Source organism: Phascolarctos cinereus, unplaced genomic scaffold, assembly GCF_003287225.1.
Source record: "Phascolarctos cinereus isolate Bilbo 61053 unplaced genomic scaffold, phaCin_HiC Scaffold_4;HRSCAF=312, whole genome shotgun sequence".
NCBI lineage: Eukaryota > Metazoa > Chordata > Mammalia > Diprotodontia > Phascolarctidae > Phascolarctos > Phascolarctos cinereus.
This window is the reverse complement of record NW_027555847.1, coordinates 682,123,592-682,141,238: the sequence shown is the minus strand read 5'-3', so window position 1 is coordinate 682,141,238 and position 17,647 is coordinate 682,123,592.

Sequence of the window (17,647 nt, the reverse complement as noted above, 5' to 3'; positions counted from 1 at the left end):
AGCTGCTATAAATATTTTTATACATATAAGTCCTTTTCCTTTTTGTTTTTTATCTCTTTTGGGATACAGACCTAGTAGTGGTATTACTAAGTCAAAAGCTATGTGTGGTTTTATAGCCCTTTGGACATAGTTCCAAATTGCTCTACTAAATGGTTGAATCAGTTTACAACTCCACCAAGAGTGCACTAATGCCTCATTTCCCCCACATTCCCTCCATCATTTGTCATTTTATTTTTCTGTCCTATTAGCCAATCTAATAGTTATGAAGTAGTACCTCAGAATTGTTTTAATTTGTATTTCTCCAATCAATAGTGAGTTAGAGCATTTTTTTTCATGTGACTATAGGTAGCTTTGATTACTTCATTTGAAAACTGATCATGTCTTTTGATCATTCATCAATTGGGGAATGGCTCTTATTTTTATAAATATAACTCAGTTCTCTACATATATGAGAAATGAGGACTTTATCAGACAAACTTGCTTCAAAATTTTTTTTCACAGTTATTATTGCTAACTGTATGACCCTCCATCCTATTCCCTCCCTGCTTATTCTATTCTATTCTATTCTATTCTCTCTCTCCTTTCACCCTGTCCCCCCTCAAAAGTGTTTTGCTTCTTACTTCTCCCCCAATACACCCTCCCTACTATCACCCCCCCTTCCTCTTCTATTTTCCTGCAGGGTAGGATAGATTTCTATATCCTATTGAGTATGTATGTCACTCCCTCTTTGAGCCAATTCTGATGAGAATAAGGTTCACTCACTCCCCCCCCCAACTCTCCCCTTTTCCACTCCACTGTAAAAATGTTTTCTTACCTCTTTTATGTGATATAATTTGCTTCATTCTACCTCTCCCTTTCTCTTTCTCTCAGTACATTCCTCTCTCACCTCTTAATTTTATTTTTTAGATACCATCCCTTCATATTCAACTTACACAGGTGCCCTCTGTCTATATATATTCCTTCTAACTAGCCTAATAACGAGAAAGGTCTTATGAGTTACAAATATCTTCCCATGTAGGAATGTAAACTATTTAAGCTTATTAAGTCCTTTATGATTTCCCTTTGCTGTTTACCTTTTTATACTTCTCTTGAGTCTTGTATCTGAAAGTCAAATTTTCTATTCATACTCCATCTCCTGAGTTCAAACCTGGCCTCAGTTGTTTACTAGCTTTGTGATCCTTGCCAAGTCACTTAATGCTGTAAATGATAAACAACTCCAATATCTTTGCCAAGAAAACCCCAAATGGAGTCATGAAGAGTTGGATATAACTGAAATGACACAACAGCAGCAATGAAATATGCAAAGACCTGTGCTTAGTGAGATACATGGGCTTTAAATAAAATATTGTCTTGGGCCCCAACAATTTTGAAGTTTCCATAGATACCCATAATATCACATAATAATACAGCATAAAAACATCCAAGTAGTAAAAAAATAATGGCACCTCCCAAGGGGAAAAGATCATTACCAATGGTTGGGGTAGGGGTGGTGAGAGGGAAGTCTGTTACAGGAAGTAGCATTGAAATTGGGTTTTAAAGATTGGGTAAAATTTGAAAGGTGGAGAAGGAATGGAGGGCATTTTAGGAATGAGGAAAGGGTATGTCCATGAGAAAGGACATGGAGGTGAGACTGTACAAGGATATTTGGAGACAGGGTTTTATATCCAGTTTAATTGAAATGCAGACTTAAGGAAGGGAGTAATGCAATCAGCCTTCCCTCCCTTATAGCCCAATTATATACCATTATATTCATATAGCACAATCTCATAAAATTACTCTGAGGAAAAAACCTCACAAATCTACTTTACATAGTTGGCATGGTGGAAAGAGTACTGGCATTGAAGTCTGGGCATCTAGGGTGAAATATCAGCTCTGCTCCTCTCTGCCTGTGGAACTTTGAGAAAACGACTTCACTTTTCTGGGTGGGTCTCACTTTCCTCATCCATAGTATTCTGTGACTGGACTCAGAAAAATACTTGCTAGGGTAGGTGAGAGCCTATAGGAATAGACCATGATTAAATTAGTGTAAATATAAGAGGAGGAAGGATTAATTTCCAATTCATGTCACTTGAAAAACTCATAGATTATAGTCACACATGATGAGGTTTTCATATATAAACAAAATTTGTCTATTCCTTGAACTCTTTGTGAGATGTGAACATCTTTCTGATTAGGTTGGGGAAATAGTTCTATTGGCTAAGCAAGAAGGTTAGCCATGTTTCTGGAAGCTTTAAATGAGAAGAAGGAAGTAGGAACTAAAGGAGAGAAAGGAAAGAGAGAGAGAGAGAGAGAGAGAGAGAAGGCAAGGGAAGGAGATGCAAACAAAAACAATTCCAACTTTTAACTTAATACCTAGAAAATTAATCAAGATAAGAAATAATGAAAACAGTCAATGTTGGCTAGGTTGTAGGAAGGCAGGAACATTAATGTACTATTGGTGGAACTGTGAATTTGTTTACAGGAGGCCTTTTCTGATCACAATGAGTCACTTTTCCAGCTCAGGTTGGCAGAGGAAGTCAAAGAGATCTATGGATACTGAAGACAGGATAAGTCCTGGAGGTCATCATTTGGAGCTCTCCACTGCAGAGAGAAGCTTTGCAATAAAGCAAGAAGAGATCTCAGATGCATTCCAGAGCTTTATAGGATGTGAGAACAACTTCACACCAATGGGAAGCTTTGTCACCCACTATCCAGTTCTAGGTCATAGATCCAGAGTAGAATGAGACAAGGACCTGTACCCAGGGTTGTAATTTAGGATAAGGAGTGGTCACAGGCCCTGGGCTGTGTGCTAAGCAAGGGAAAGTTCAGAAGGAAGCAGGAGCTTGGACTGCAAGAACAGAGCTGAGTCTCAGTTCCAGCTTCTAGCCCAATCTAAAGCCTGCAGAGGAATAACAAGATCAGAAATCCTAGAACAAAGGGGAGCCTGGAGTTCAGTCACTCTGAACCAGCAGAGCTTCCTAGCTGCCTGATAGTGGCAGAGTCCAACAGCAGTTGACTACTGCTCAGACCCAAACCAGGGTCAGGAATTTACAGAGCTCAGAGCAAGAAGCAAGGGGTAATGATCAGCCTTTGCCCTGGATAGACCACTTGGGAGGTACTGCAAACTTTCAGGCCTCCAGCTTGAGCTGTCCCTGAGAATATTTTATACCTTCCCAAGAAAGCAAGATTAAGACCAGGATAGACATTTCTCTAGAAGTTCTCAAAGCCTGTAAAGTCTGAAGTCAAGAAGTAGATGGGAAGAATGAGCAGGAAAAAAAATCCACTATGAAAAGCTATTATGGTGACAGGGACATTCGGGACATAAACCTAGAAGAAGAGAATGACTCCAAAACATATATAAGCAGTCACAAAGAAAAACACAATTTGGGTAAAACTTCAACTAGAATTCCTGGAAGAGATGAAGCAAGAGTTAAAAAGAGAATTAACGAATTCTTTTGTAAATGATATGAGAGTATTAGAGGAAAAAATTGAAAAAGAAAGGAGAGCTATGGAGGAAAGGTTTGGGAAAAGAAATAATAGCTTGATAAAAAAAAAGGTATAAAAACTTGCCCAAGTAAAAAACTCTCTGAAAGAAGTTCAAATGAAGCCAATGACTCCATGATGCAGTAATAAATAATACAAACAAGTCAAAAGACTGAAAACTACAAGAAAAGGTAAGGTATCTTGTAATTAAAACAACTAACCTAGAAAACAGATCAAGGAGGAAAAAAATCAAATTTAAAAGGTTAATTTTTTAAAAAATTTAAAATTTTATTTTACAATGAATACTTTTAAATATTTAAAATGAAAAATTTGGAAAACTAAAAATTTGTAAAATGACAAAAATTAAAGCCATGACCAAAATATATGAGCTTAGGCTTTGTATTTCAGGGAATCTTAAAAGAAAATTGCCTAGATCTCTTAGAACAGGGAGCAGGGGGAGTGGAAATCAATGTAATTCAGCCATCATCTCCTGAAGCAAAAAAAAAAAAAGGAAGAGGAAAAACCCCAAGAACATTATAGGAATTATTCAGAGCTTCTAGGTCAAAGAAAAGATACTTGAAACAGTCAGAAATAAAGTATTCAAGTACCAAAGAGCCACAACCAGTATCATACATGATTTAGTAGCTACCACTATACAGAAACAGAGAGCTTGGAATATGATATTAGAGAAAGCAAAGGATATAAGTTTACAGCTAAGAATAACTTATCCAGAGAACTGAATAATCATACAAGAGAAAATGGATCTTTAATGAAATAGAGGCCATCCAAGAATTCCTGATGAAAAGTCCAGAGCTGCATATAAACTTTGAATTATAAATATAAGAATTAAGAAAAACACAAAAAGGTAAACACATTAACAATGATGAAGAACTAAACAAGGACAAACTTTACATTCTAATGTGGTTAGGTGGTACATGTGTCCCATTTCAATCTTATCATAATGAGGGATCATAGAGAGACTTTAATTGGACAGAAAGCCTGAGAATGGTTTTATTATGTCTTAATGATATTATGAGTGGAAAGGGAGGGGAAGAAGAATTGAATAGAAAAAAAAGGGTAGGGAAAATTATCTGACAAAAACAGGGTGTACAAATAGAAGTCTATATGAACACAGAGGAAGTATGGGGGTAGTTGGGGGATACTTGATCCTTAATTTCACTTGAACTGGCCAGAGAAAGAAAGAATGGGCACACACATAGAGTTGTATACAGAAATACATTTCACTTAACAGGGATATAGGAGAGAAAGTGGAGAAAGGAGGGGGAAATTAGAGGGAGGGTAGATTAATGGAGGAATCAATCCTAAGCAAAACAAACTCATCTAAGGATGTCCAAAAATATAGATCTTTTTGAGGTGGTGAAGAATTTGAATCTAAGTGGGTGCACATCAATTTTGGGAATAGCTGAATCAATTGGGTTTGTGCTATAGGGATGTAACACAGTGTTGCTGCGCTGTAAGAAATTATGGAGGGGATAGTTTCAGAAAATCCAGAGAAGACTTGTATGAAGTGATGCAGAGTAAAATGAATAGAATCAGGAGAATAATTTGTATAGTGACAACAATATTGTAGAGATAAACAGCTTTGAAGACTTTTAGGAACCCTAAAGAAGACATTAGGAACCCTAATGGTTAATAATGGCCAACCAAGATTGATGGAACATGCTACCTACCTCCTGATAGAAAGGTGAGAGATATGGGGTACAAAATGATAGACACATGTGTATATGTATGCATGTATATATATGCACATATATATTAATTGTTTAATTTAGACATGGCCAATTGGAAATTTTTTTTTGACTCTAAATATTTGTAACAGAGATTTTGTTTTTCTTTCATTTTCAATGGCAGGGAGAGGGGTAGATGGGAGGGATACAGGGTGGATTTTTGCTTAACAAAATAATAAAATTTAATTATAAAAACCCATGAAATGTAACCTAGGAGAGTGCTTAAAACAGAATATTAGAGATGGGAGGGTCCTTAGAAGCTGTGCTCATGCTCAGGGTGGAGGGAGGGGGCATGTATTCCAGTGAATGTAAATCAAGGTGTGTCTCTGAAAGATAGATGACCTGGCCCCCAGGGAAAGACCCAGACACCTTCTCTGATTGCATCATTTCCTTCTATTTGAGAAAGGCTGTCCTTCTGGGGAAGGAGGCACCTTTATGTACACTGTGTCCCAAGAAAGTGAGGACACAGGGTCACTGTGTAGGAGTAGGCCCTTACAAGAATAAGGATGGATTACTGGACAAATATTAGGGGATTCCCTGAGAGGAAGCCTAGAGAGACAAAGCTGGAAAGGCTTTCACACCTGTCTAGTCCAACCCTGATCTAGAGGAAGAAACTCTTTCATCATCATGAAATGGGTCACCAAACCTCAGACTAAACACTTCCAGAGATGGGGAGTTCACTACCTGCTAGAGCTATTTCATTCCTCTGATTAATGGGTATTTTAATTAATTGGGTTACAGCATCTGCCTGAACAAAGAGAACAAAGGCACAATTCAAATACAAAAACCAGAAGCATTTATTGGGCAAGTACAGCACATGTGTGTTCGGAGAACAGCAGAACCTAGTCTGTTGTCCTAAAGATGGGGGTTTAGAGAGTGGTTTATATGGTTTTACAACAAAGAGAGGCAGGAAAATAGGAGGAATACAGGGTATTCCTAGAACCAGGATGTTTGTGCAAACTGCCCAGCTGTGGCCAATATGAACCAGTTTGAGCCAGTCCTCTGGTTGCTGGCCCAGCAGAGGTGTTCCGAGTTTACCCAGTGGACACCACAAAGGATCGCTGGCATGCCAAACTTGAACAATACTCATTCTGCCTCCTAACTGACTGATTTTGATTTCCAGACTGAAATAATCTGGATAATAAGGGAGCTCAAACAAATAAGTTGATTAGTAAACTCATGATTCATTCTATTTCTATACCTCCAAGCTCTATTATTTTATTTAATGGTCTAGGACCCTCCTAGCTCTGATATTCTATATTCTAAAAGGGGAATGCCAGTGAAGTCAGTGACACCATAGGCAACCTTTCCTATTTTCTATGGGCTTTTGCCTGACTTTTTGTGCTGTACTAGGATGAAAGAAGGTATTTATAATAGTTGGATAAAAGCCTAGAGGGCATGACCCAAAGCTGGGTGGGATAGCTAACATAGTAGATGACAGCCAGGATCCAAAAATATCTCAACAGACTGGGGAATTCAGCTGTATCTAATAAGATGAAATTCAATAGGGACAGTCTTATAATAAATACTCCATATATGTTAATTGGTACAATGTGATCTTTCTGGGGTTTGGACAAAAGGCAGAAGAAAGGCCCCAGGCAAGGTCTCCCTTTCCCTTAGTGTGACTAGGTAAGAAGCCAGAGAAAGCAGAAGCTGGCACAATATTAGAAACCGATTCAGGACACATTAAGTGGTTTCTTTCTCATCTTGACCCTCTAAGAACTCTATCACTAGATGGTTCCCTACTACCCTAGGTTCTCCTATCAAGCTCCTCTCACTTGAACTATTGGAGAATTGTTTCCTGGTCTCCTTTCTGCTCAGTAAGAGGAAAAGGAGGGAGGCAGGCAGGCAACAGATTCGTCCTTCCTGGACTTCTGTTGAATTGGCTACAGTCTACACTTTTATTACCTTAAATTTCAACATTAATTCAATTGTTTGATGTCTTAAAAGAAGAAATATGATGACCACCTAAAACCTGACAAGTATAATTGATCGATCATTGGCTTAAGGGGGATTTGGCAAGAGGTTTGCCCTTAAATGACAGGGGACATTTTATCCTTTAGCAAGAACTAGTGTGAGGAGGAGGGGAAAAGAGGCCTAGCTTGCCCCTCCCCAGAAGAAAGGGTATAAAATTAAAATCATACCCCAGAGTAATGAGAGGAACCATTGAGACTGTACTCTGCGGCTCCATGGCTACCTCCCTCATGGAATCTCAGTCATGAAATGATATGGATAAGGCTCAGAAAAATGACATAACTTCCCTGAGATCACTCAGCTGGTGAATGCTCTGGGAAGAATTAATTCCAGGTCTCCAGGCTCCAAGTATAGACCCCTTCCTACTACTCTAACTCTGCTTCTCAGGCTTATTGAAAGACTGAATTCTCCCTGCCCTCAATGGTGTTGAGCTAGCTCCCATCCTACTTTCCTGGCCTCCAAAAGGCTGCCTAACACCCCTATAGCCATTCTTGCCAGAATGCAAAGTGCAAAGAAAACCTAATTTGAAGCCAAGAGACCTGGGTTTAATTCCAAGCTTTGCTACTTTTTAGCCATGTGACCTTAAACAAGTCATTGGGGTCTCAGTATCCTTCACTGTAAAAGAAAGAGGTTGAATATATTCTATGGCCTATGATCTCCCACCCTTCTTCTGTGCCAATCTATATTCCCTCCTCTTCTCCAACAAGTCCTCCCTGATTATCTGTACCTAATCCTACATCTCTTGAGGCAACCTGGCAGGGTAAATGAAGTGCTGTGCTTGGAATCAGAAAGAACTGGGTTCAGATTCTACCCCAAATACTTCCTAGCTGTGTCACACTGGGCAAGATTCTTAACCTCTCTCAGACCTTGTTTCATAGGCTGTAAAACAGAGGATAATAACTGTGTCCCTTACCTCCCAGGGCAAGTATCTATTAGTTAAGGACTTTGTACCCTTTAAAAAGGCCAGATCATAATTACTGTTATCTATGGCCTCAGTTTATTGAAGGCTACTTTATCTTGGTTCTTAATACATTTCTTATCTGGGCTGCCTGGAGGCACCAGCACTACCCTAGAAGGTACATAGGCAAGTTCCTTTTACACTCAGCCCCAACAACTTAACTAAGGCTGTGGCCTTCTTTCTTCAGAGGTATTACTACTATTTCATCATTGCAATCAACATTTACTAAGAGCCTATTATATGAAATTTCTTCTGTCTACTTCTTTCTAGGAAGCTTGATGTCTCTCTCTCTCTCTCTCTCTCTCTCTCTCTCTCTCTCTCTGAGTCTGTCTTTTTCTTTGTTTCTCATACACACACACACACACACACACACACATTCTTTCTAGCAATGATATCAGAAACTGGGGGATAGAACAAGGGAAGAGGAGAATGGAGGGTCACATATACACACCTTCCTTAGCTGTAGAGGTGGAAGAAGGGAAGGTAGGAAAGGCAGGGCTATGGTCTAGGAGCTCTGGAAACCTCATCAGCCTAGAAAGTACCACTTTCTAAGAGGGTAGGTGATGTTCAAACCCTGGTTCCTGGCTTGCTACCTGGGCAATCATGAACAAGTCACTCCCTTCTCTGGGTGTCACACAAGGGTGAAAAGAAGTGTGTATTTGTGATGTTGGGAGCTGTGACATTGGTGTGTGTGTTGTGTTGTATTGTGTGTGTATATGTGATTTAGAAGTCATAAGAGTAAGACAGAGAAAGAATAAGAAACACGGGAGGCTGGGGAGAAGGCCAATATGTGCAATGGGGGATACCTTGTGTTTGGGAGAACCACAGAATTTTACTCTCAGCAGAAACAGAACAGGACCAAGCTATACCCTTGTGGTTTCAGATATGGGGAGGGGGAAGCGGTGGCTGTGTATGTGCCTTGGGGCAGCCCCTTAAGGAAGGGTCTTGAAGCCCTAAGGGAGTGGGTGGGGGTTACTTACCTGCTGGAGCAAAAAAAAAACCCAGAGGGACAGATATTTCGGGGTGAGGGAGCAGACCTTTCCTGTGGTTACCTTGCTCAAGTTGTGTAAGTTTGTGACTCTTTGCTGTCAGGCAGAAGGAGACTCCCTCCTGAAAAAAAGGCGGGATAGGTTATGTTAAACCTTCCTTTCTTTACCACTCAGAGACAGCGCCTGGAAAAGGTAGAGAGCCAGTACCTGGGGTGGCATAGGGTAAGGAGCCAGAGAGGAGAGGACTGAGAGCTTTGTATGGGGCTCTGGAACAATCTGTATTGAAAGGTGGTGGGAGGAAGAGGCGGGGGTAGTGAAGGAAATACAAAAGAAAGGACATCAGGACCCTGGTCAGAGGAAAGTAAGCAGGGTTTGAGAGGGAAACCATATTGACAAGGGAGAGACTCTAGAAAAATGGCTTAGAGGGGGTTGGGGTGGGGTGAGGCTGAAGGGCAGGGGTAATGGGTAAGGTAGGGCTTTAAGCCAGGTGGAGCTAGGATTGAGGGGGTCAAAAGGGATATTTTGTTTTTAGGGAGGCCCTAAATGAAGGCATAAGGGTCCAAGGTTGGAGAAGGAAGAAGGTAGAAGACAAGGCATGGTCGGGATTGTGGTGAAGACCTAAATTCCTGCAGTCCAATACTTTGGCCCTAATACCTCCAGATTGGCCCTAGCTACAGCTCTTTTCCAGTCACTGAACAGGACCAGACACTGAACAGTACCCCTACACTCCCAAAACATTCGTTTGGGGCTTCCTGGACTAGGAAGGCCCTCTAGACTTAGCCTCTCTAAAGCTGGCTCACCTCCAGCACACTCCATTCACAATCCCTTAATAAAATATCAGTGCTTCTCCACCCCATCTCCATAATCACCAAGGCACTCAGCCCTACCCAAACACAGAGCCCTTTAGACACCCTGCTCTCTGCACTCAACAGACTCATGACACACTGAACCTCATATACAAGGGCAACTTCCTCTCCCACCTTCTTTCAAATTGACACCCCCCCACATATTAACAGCTTCTATCCACTCACAGCCCCTCTCTATTACTTCACCTCCTCTCCCCATGTATATCCACTGGTGCCTTCTCAGCTGCAGCTGTTCTCCAGGCAGGAGATGGTGAACAGTATTACCCCCATCCCACCTAGACACAAGTACACTGCCCCACTCACAATCTCTTGCCCCCAACGTATAGGGGGTCCCACAAATGCACAGAGGTACACAAATCCAGCCTGTTTAGATCAGGCCCCATTGTTTCTTTTTCTTTCTCTCTTTTCATTTTTGATCAAATTATGGAGGTCTGAAGGCAACAGCTGCCATCTGCCTTCTTGGTCACAAACCAAGGACAGAAAGATGGTCTCTAACCTTCTATTCATCTCTCTTATCTTGTTCATGGAGGCCCTTTTTCTTCCCTCTTCCAAACTCCCTAATTTCTGGAGAAATCACCCTTCCCATCTCCTCCTCAACTCCTCCCTCTCACCTCTCCTATCCAATCGATTGCAAATCTGTTTTTACCTTCCTGTCTCTCCCATCCAGTCCTTTCTGTCCACTCATTAGACCCAGTCTAGTTTAGTCCTTCATCACCTCTCACCTCCTTGGGGTTTCTCTGCCTCTAGTCTTTCCCCATTCCAACCATCCTACACACTATTGCCAAAGTAATTTTCCTTAAGCATACATTTGATCATGTGACTTTACTATTTGATTTGTCATTGTTGTTCAGTCTTTTCTGTCATGATTGCCCTTCATGACCCCATTTGAGGTTTTCTTGGCAAAGATACTGGAGTGCTTTGCCATTTCCTTCTCCAGCTCACTTTATTTACAATTGACGAAGCAAACAAGGTTAAGTGACTTGCCAAGAGTTACATAGTGTTTAAAACCAGTTTGAACTCAGGAAAATGAGTCTTCTTCTTCTTCTTCTTCTTCTTCTTCTTCTTCTTCTTCTTCTTCTTCTTCTTCTTCTTCTTCTTCTTCTTCTTCTTCTTCTTCTTCCTCTTCTTCTTCTTCTTCCTCTTCTTCGCCTTCTCCAAGTCCAACACTCTATCCACTGTGCTGCCTAACTGTCCTGCTTAATCAAGCTAATGTTTTGCTATTGTCTTTAGGATAAAATAGAAATTGCTCTATTTAGTCCCACACAACTAGGCTCCAACAAATATTTAAAGAGAACCAGACATTGCGCTGGATGGGACATCACTAGTGAACACTTATAGAGTTCTCCTATTTGCTACACTGAGGTTTGGGGGGAGATGGAGGGAGGGAAGAAGGAGACAGACTTGTCCTTGTCTTCTGGGAGCCAGCTCTCCAGTGAAGCAGGAGAGAACAGGCAGGTGGAGAAAAAGGATCTCTGTAAGATGCATTTCCTCCTCAGTATAATGAGGGGTTGGACTCTGGGCTCTCTTTTCTTGAACCATGTGGCTGAGTGAGTCTGGGTTTAGCAGGGTCCAGAGGCATGTGCTTACTGACTGTCCCATGAGGAATCGTGAAGAGGAAGAATACAGAAAAGCATCAGACGACTAATAGAAATTGATGTAGTATGAAGTAAGCAGAAGCAGGAAAATAATATATAGCAAGACTACGATAATGGAAATGGAAAGAACAGAAATGAAAGCCAGGTCACAGAAAAGAAGGAGGCAAATGCACTCCTCTCCTATCTTTGCAGAGACACAGCAGTCTACAGGTGTGGAATGCCACATGCACTGTCACAAAGATGGTGGCTGGGTTGGTTAGTTTTGCTGACTTCCCTTTGCCTTTTTGTCATTCATTGTTTGTTTTCTGACCTACCTTTTCCTCTTTCTCTTCTACTGTTTGTTATAAAGGTTGGCTCTCTGGATTACATCATAGTGGATAGGAAGGAGAAAAGGAAAGAACAAGCATTTTTAAGCACCTGTGCCAGTCACTGTACTAAGCATTCGCAAATATTATCTTATTTGATAATGGAGGAAGACAGCTCCTAAAAGGAGGCTGAAAAGGGAGGTGGGGTGGAGAGATCCGAATTCCAAGGAGGAAGAAATAAATGTTGAAATAGAAGTGTTGTCAAAATGCAACGCATGATAAAATTTTTGTCTTAAAAATTCTAAAGATCATGTGGCTCAGTGGAGAGGAGGACAATGAGAAGGAGTTAATGATAGGAATTGGCTTATGTAGTTTTTTTGGGTTGTTTTGTTGTTGTTGGCAGGAATAGCTCTTTCTCTAGGTTCTCAACCTCTGTTCTCTCTTTTCTTCCCTGCCTCCCTGACAATCCCATATAGATACTGGGTGGTGGCAGGGCAGAGATAACAGTATCTGCCAGTTTAGACTGGCTCTCTCTGTGTGAAGGCCAGAGATCAGAGTTCTGTCCTGACTAAGGTGCTTCAAAGATCCAGACCCAAGAGATCATTTATTCCAGACTTCCTCCTTCTACACTTGTATGAATCAAGGCTAAGTGATTTGCCCAAGATCATAGAGATTGTGTGAAGGGTTATATTTTAACTCCTCTCACTTGAGAGTCAGGATTCTTTGCAGAGTAACAAGTTGTGGGGTCCCCAGGAGCTAAAGAGAACACTGTCACTGGCTTTACCCTTCTTCAGTTCCTGACCTGAGAGTTGTTTTTTTTTAAACACAATTAAAGAGACTGACTTGCCTAACAGTGAAACAAGTCTGGAGCCAAGAGTCAGGAGAGTCTGGCCTGGTTCTACTAGGCTACTTTGTGACTTGGAACCTTTCTTTCTTCTCTCGCTGAGGTTCAGTTTCTCCATATGACTGGAAGAGGGCAGAAGAGATAAATCTGGACAGGATATTATAAAAAGAGGGAGAGGGAAAGGAAATAAGCATTTATTAAGTGTCTACTATATACTATATACTGTGGTAAACACTTTACAAATACCTCACTCTCTCTTCACAGTTGTGGGAGGTAGGTGCTATTATTATTCCCATTTTATAGCTGAGGAGACTGAGTCAGACACAAGTTAAATACTTGTCCAGAGTATAGAAGTAGTAAGCATTTGAGAGTGGATTTGAACTTCCTGACTCCACCTACTTGTAATGTATTAGTAGATTCAGATGGTTTTTTATAAACCTTGAGATGTCAAATCTGAAAGGGATCATAGCACATGGAATATCACAACTGGGAAGGATTTTTGAGATCATGGAGTTATAGATTTAGAGATGGCAGGAGCTATAGAAATCATCTAGTCCAAAGCCCTTCATTTCACAGATGAGGAAACTGAGGCAAAAAGCTGTTAAATGACTTGCCCCAACATCACACAGGTTGAAAGTAATAGAGACAAGATTTGAATGGAAGCCCTTTGACTCTAATCCAGTCATCTTTCCAAAGCGGCATGCTGTCACTTATGTACTCAGCACTGTCCTAGGTACTAAGGGATCATGATAGTAGATTATCTTATCCACCCATTTATTTAATAAAGGAGGAGACTGAGATCCAAAGTGGAAAAGGTAACTGCCCAAAGTCAAAGGACAGGTCAGTGGTTATTTGTACCCAGGGTTCCTAACTTCCAACTTAGTGTCTCTTCTATCACTTTACCTTACCAAATGATATTTTAGGTACTTATCTGGTTCCCAAGGCTGATGGTTGTTGTCTCTTATTTAAATGAATGAATAAATAAATTTTTAAAAAAGAAAAAGAAAAAAAGTTTCTCTATATTAAATTGAAGGTATTCTCTTTCCTTGTATTTCCTGGAACACTTCAGCTAAATCTATCCTTTGCCTCCACCATTTTGTTTTTTAATTATGGTTGATTGGTTGATTGTCATTCTTAGTTCTTGAAAAGGACCAAAATGACATCGTTACGTTAGAGTCAAGTTTCAATGTGTCAGACCACGGCTGATTAAACCAATAAAAACTTGGAATGCTCTACCACAGGTTGGGCACAAAAAGTCTGTGTGAACATTTGGTGTGGTTTCTCTAAATTTGCATGTCCTATGTTTCCTTTGAACTGTTTCGATTCTGCTTTGCTCGTAGAGGACAGCACCTTTTCTGATGTGGGCATGCCATGCCGAGTGGTCCTATGCCAGTGTCTCTCACAGCACATAATCAGTTACAAAGTTTTTAAGAGAGACCTTGAGAGTACCCTTGTATCACTTCTTCTGACCACCATGTGAACACTTGGCCTGTGTGAGTTCTCGGTAAAATAGTCTTTTTGGCAAGCATGTGTTTTGCATTCAAATAATGTGGCCAGCCCATTGGAGCTGCGCTCTCTGAAGCAGAGTTTGAATGTTTGTCAGATTAGTTCGAGGAAGGACCTTAGTGTCTGGTATCTTATCCAGTAAGATGATCTTCAGAATCTTCCCAAGACAATTCAAATGGAATCAATTCAGTTTCCTGGCATGGCACTGTTATATTGTCCAGGTTTCACAGGCATATAACAATGAAATCAGCACAATGGCTCTGTAGACCTTCAGTCTGGTAGTCAGTCTAATACCTCTTCTCTCCCATACTTTCCTTCAGAAACTCCCAAACACTGAGCTAGCTCTGGCAATACTTGCATCAACCTCATTATCATAGTGTATCTCCTTGGAAAGTATACTGCCAGGGTATGTGTACTTATCCATGGTATTCAAAACTTTTCCATTTGCTGTAACTGATAGTTCCATGTGCTGGTTGATGGAGCACCTGGGTGTTAATTGTTAATTGTTAATCCAAAATTAGCATAACAAGCAGCAGAGAATCAATCTGTACTTTGTTGCTTCTCAGCTTCAGAGGCTACACTGAGTGTACAATCATCTGAAAACAAAAAAATCATGCACCAACAGTCCCCCCACTTTGGTCTTGGCTTGTAGCCTTTGTTAATTGAAGAATTCACCATCAGTGCCGTAGCTGACTTTGATGCCATATTCTTCCTCATTGAAAATTTTTGATAACATGGCTGAAAACATCATGCTAAAAAGCATGGGAGCAAGCAAACAGCCTTGTTTCACTCCATTGGTGACAGGGAAAGCACAAGAACATTGTCCATTATCTAGAACCCAGGCAAGCTTGCCATCATGAAATTGACATACAATGTTGATGAACTTCTCCAAGCAACCAAATTTTGACATAATTTTCCATAAGCCCTCACGATTGATAATATCAAAGGTCTTGGTCAGATCTATAAACATTGTGTACAGACCTCTATTTCGCTCCTGGCATTTCTCCTGTTTGGCTGCAAACACCATATTGACCATTCCTCAGCTCTTTCTGAAGCCACACTGGCTGTCACATAGATGACCATCTTCCAGGTGAAGGATCAGCCTATTAAGGAGGACTCTGATAAGAATATTGCCAGCAATGACTAGGATAGAGACTCCTCTGTGATTGTCACAGGGCAATCTATTTCCTTTACCTTTATAGAGATGGACAATGGAGGCATCCTTGAACTCTTGGTGGACAGCTTCTTCTTGGTAACTTTGAAAATTTCAGTCAGCTTTTGTATGAACAATGGACCCTCCACCTTGTAAATCTCAGCTGGAATAGAATCAGCACCAGGTGCTTTGCCACATGAAAGAGCCTAATGGTATTCAAAACCTCTTCTTCAGTTGGACTTCAGCTAGGGAGGGACTTCAACCTAGGGTAAACAACCAATGGCTTCAGCATTGACTGATGGTCTGTTGAGAACACTATGGAAGTGTTCAGCCCATCTCTCCAGGATCATATCCTTATCACTAATCAATGTGGCTCCATTAGCACTGAGTAGTTGAGATGCACCATAGATCTTTGGACCATAATTAGCCTCCAGGGCATCAAGCACTTTGGATTGTTACTATCAGCATAAAACTGAATTACATTTGTCTTTTTACTGAACCAAGAATCCCACACCTCTCTAAGCTTTGCTTGTACTTTACTTTTTTATTAATTTATTTATTTTTAGTTTTCAACATTCATTTCCACAAGATTTTGAGTTATAAATTTTCTCCCCATCTTGTCCCTCCCCCCACCCCAAGATGGCATGCATTCTGAGTACCCTTTTCCCTAATCTTTCCTCTCTTGTATCTCCCCCCTTCTCTTATCCCCTTCCCCTTCTATTTTCCTGTAGGGCAGGATAGATTTCTATACTCCATTGTCTGTATGTCTTATTTCCCAGTTGCATATGAAAACAATTTTTAACATTTGTTTTTAAAACTTTGGGCTCCAAATTTTATCCTTTCCTCCCTCCCCACCTACCCTCATTGAGAAAGCAAGCAACTCAATACAGGTTATAGATGTATAGTCATGCAAAATACTTCCACAATAATCATGTTGTGAAAAACCAACAATATTTCCCTTCATCCTATCCTGCCCTCTGTTTATTCTATTCTCTCTTTTGACCCTGTCCCTCCTCAGAAGTGTTTGCTTCTGATTACTCCCTCCCCAAATCTGCCCTACCCTCTATCATCCTCCCTACTCTCTTATCCCATTCCTCCCTATTTTCCTGTAGGGTAAGATAGCTTTCCATACCCAATTGAGTGTGTATGTTATTCCCTCCTTAAGCCAAATCCAATGAGAATAAGATTCACTCATTCCTTCTCACCTCCCTCCACTTCCCCTCCGCTATAAAAGCCTTTTCTTGTCTGTTTCCTCTGAGATAATTTACCCCATTCTACCTCTCTCTCTTTATCCTTCTCCCAGTATAATTCTCTGTCACCCCTTAATTTTGTTCTCCAGATATCACCCCTTTATCTTCAACTCACCCTGTGCCCTCTATCGATCAATCGATCTATCTATCGATCTCTATATTTTTTTCCTTCAGACTACCCTAGTACTGAGAAAGGTCTCATGAGTTACAAACATCATCTTTCCAAAAAAAGTGAGAGAGGCCCATAAAAGTGGAATAGGCTAAAAGATAAAAGAGATACAAAAATCCAGTGAGAAGAATGCCTTGAAAAATAGAATTGGCCAAATGGAAAAAGAGGTACAAAAGCTCACTGAAGAAAATAATTCCTTAAAAATTAAAATTGAGCAAGAGGAAGCTAATGACTCCATGAGGCATTAAGAAACAATAAAACAAAAACAAAACAATGAGAAAATTGAAGAAAATGTGAACTATCTTGTTGGAAAAACAACTGACCTGAAAAACAGAACTGGGAGAGATAACTTAAAAATTATTAGACTACCTGAAAGCCATGATGCAAAAAAAATAACCTAGACATAATCTCTCAAGAAATTATCAAGGAAAACTTCCCTGATATCCTAGAACTAGAAAACAAAATAAAAATTAAAAGAATCCACTGATCACCTCATGAAGGAGATTCCAAAATGAAAACTCCCAGGAATATTATAGCCAAATTCCAGAACTCCCAGGTAAAGGAGAAAACATTGCAAATAGCCAGAACAAAACAGTTCAAATACCATAGAGCCACAGTCAGAAATAACACAAGATTTAGCACTTTCTACATTAAAAGATCAGAAGACTTGGAATATGATATTCTAGAAGAGCAAACAATCAAGAATCACCTACACAGAAAAACTGGGAATAATATTTTTTTGGAGAAAATGGACATTCAATGAAATAGAAGATGTTCGTGCATTCCTGATGGAAAGACCAGCACTAAATAGAAATTTTGACTTTCAAA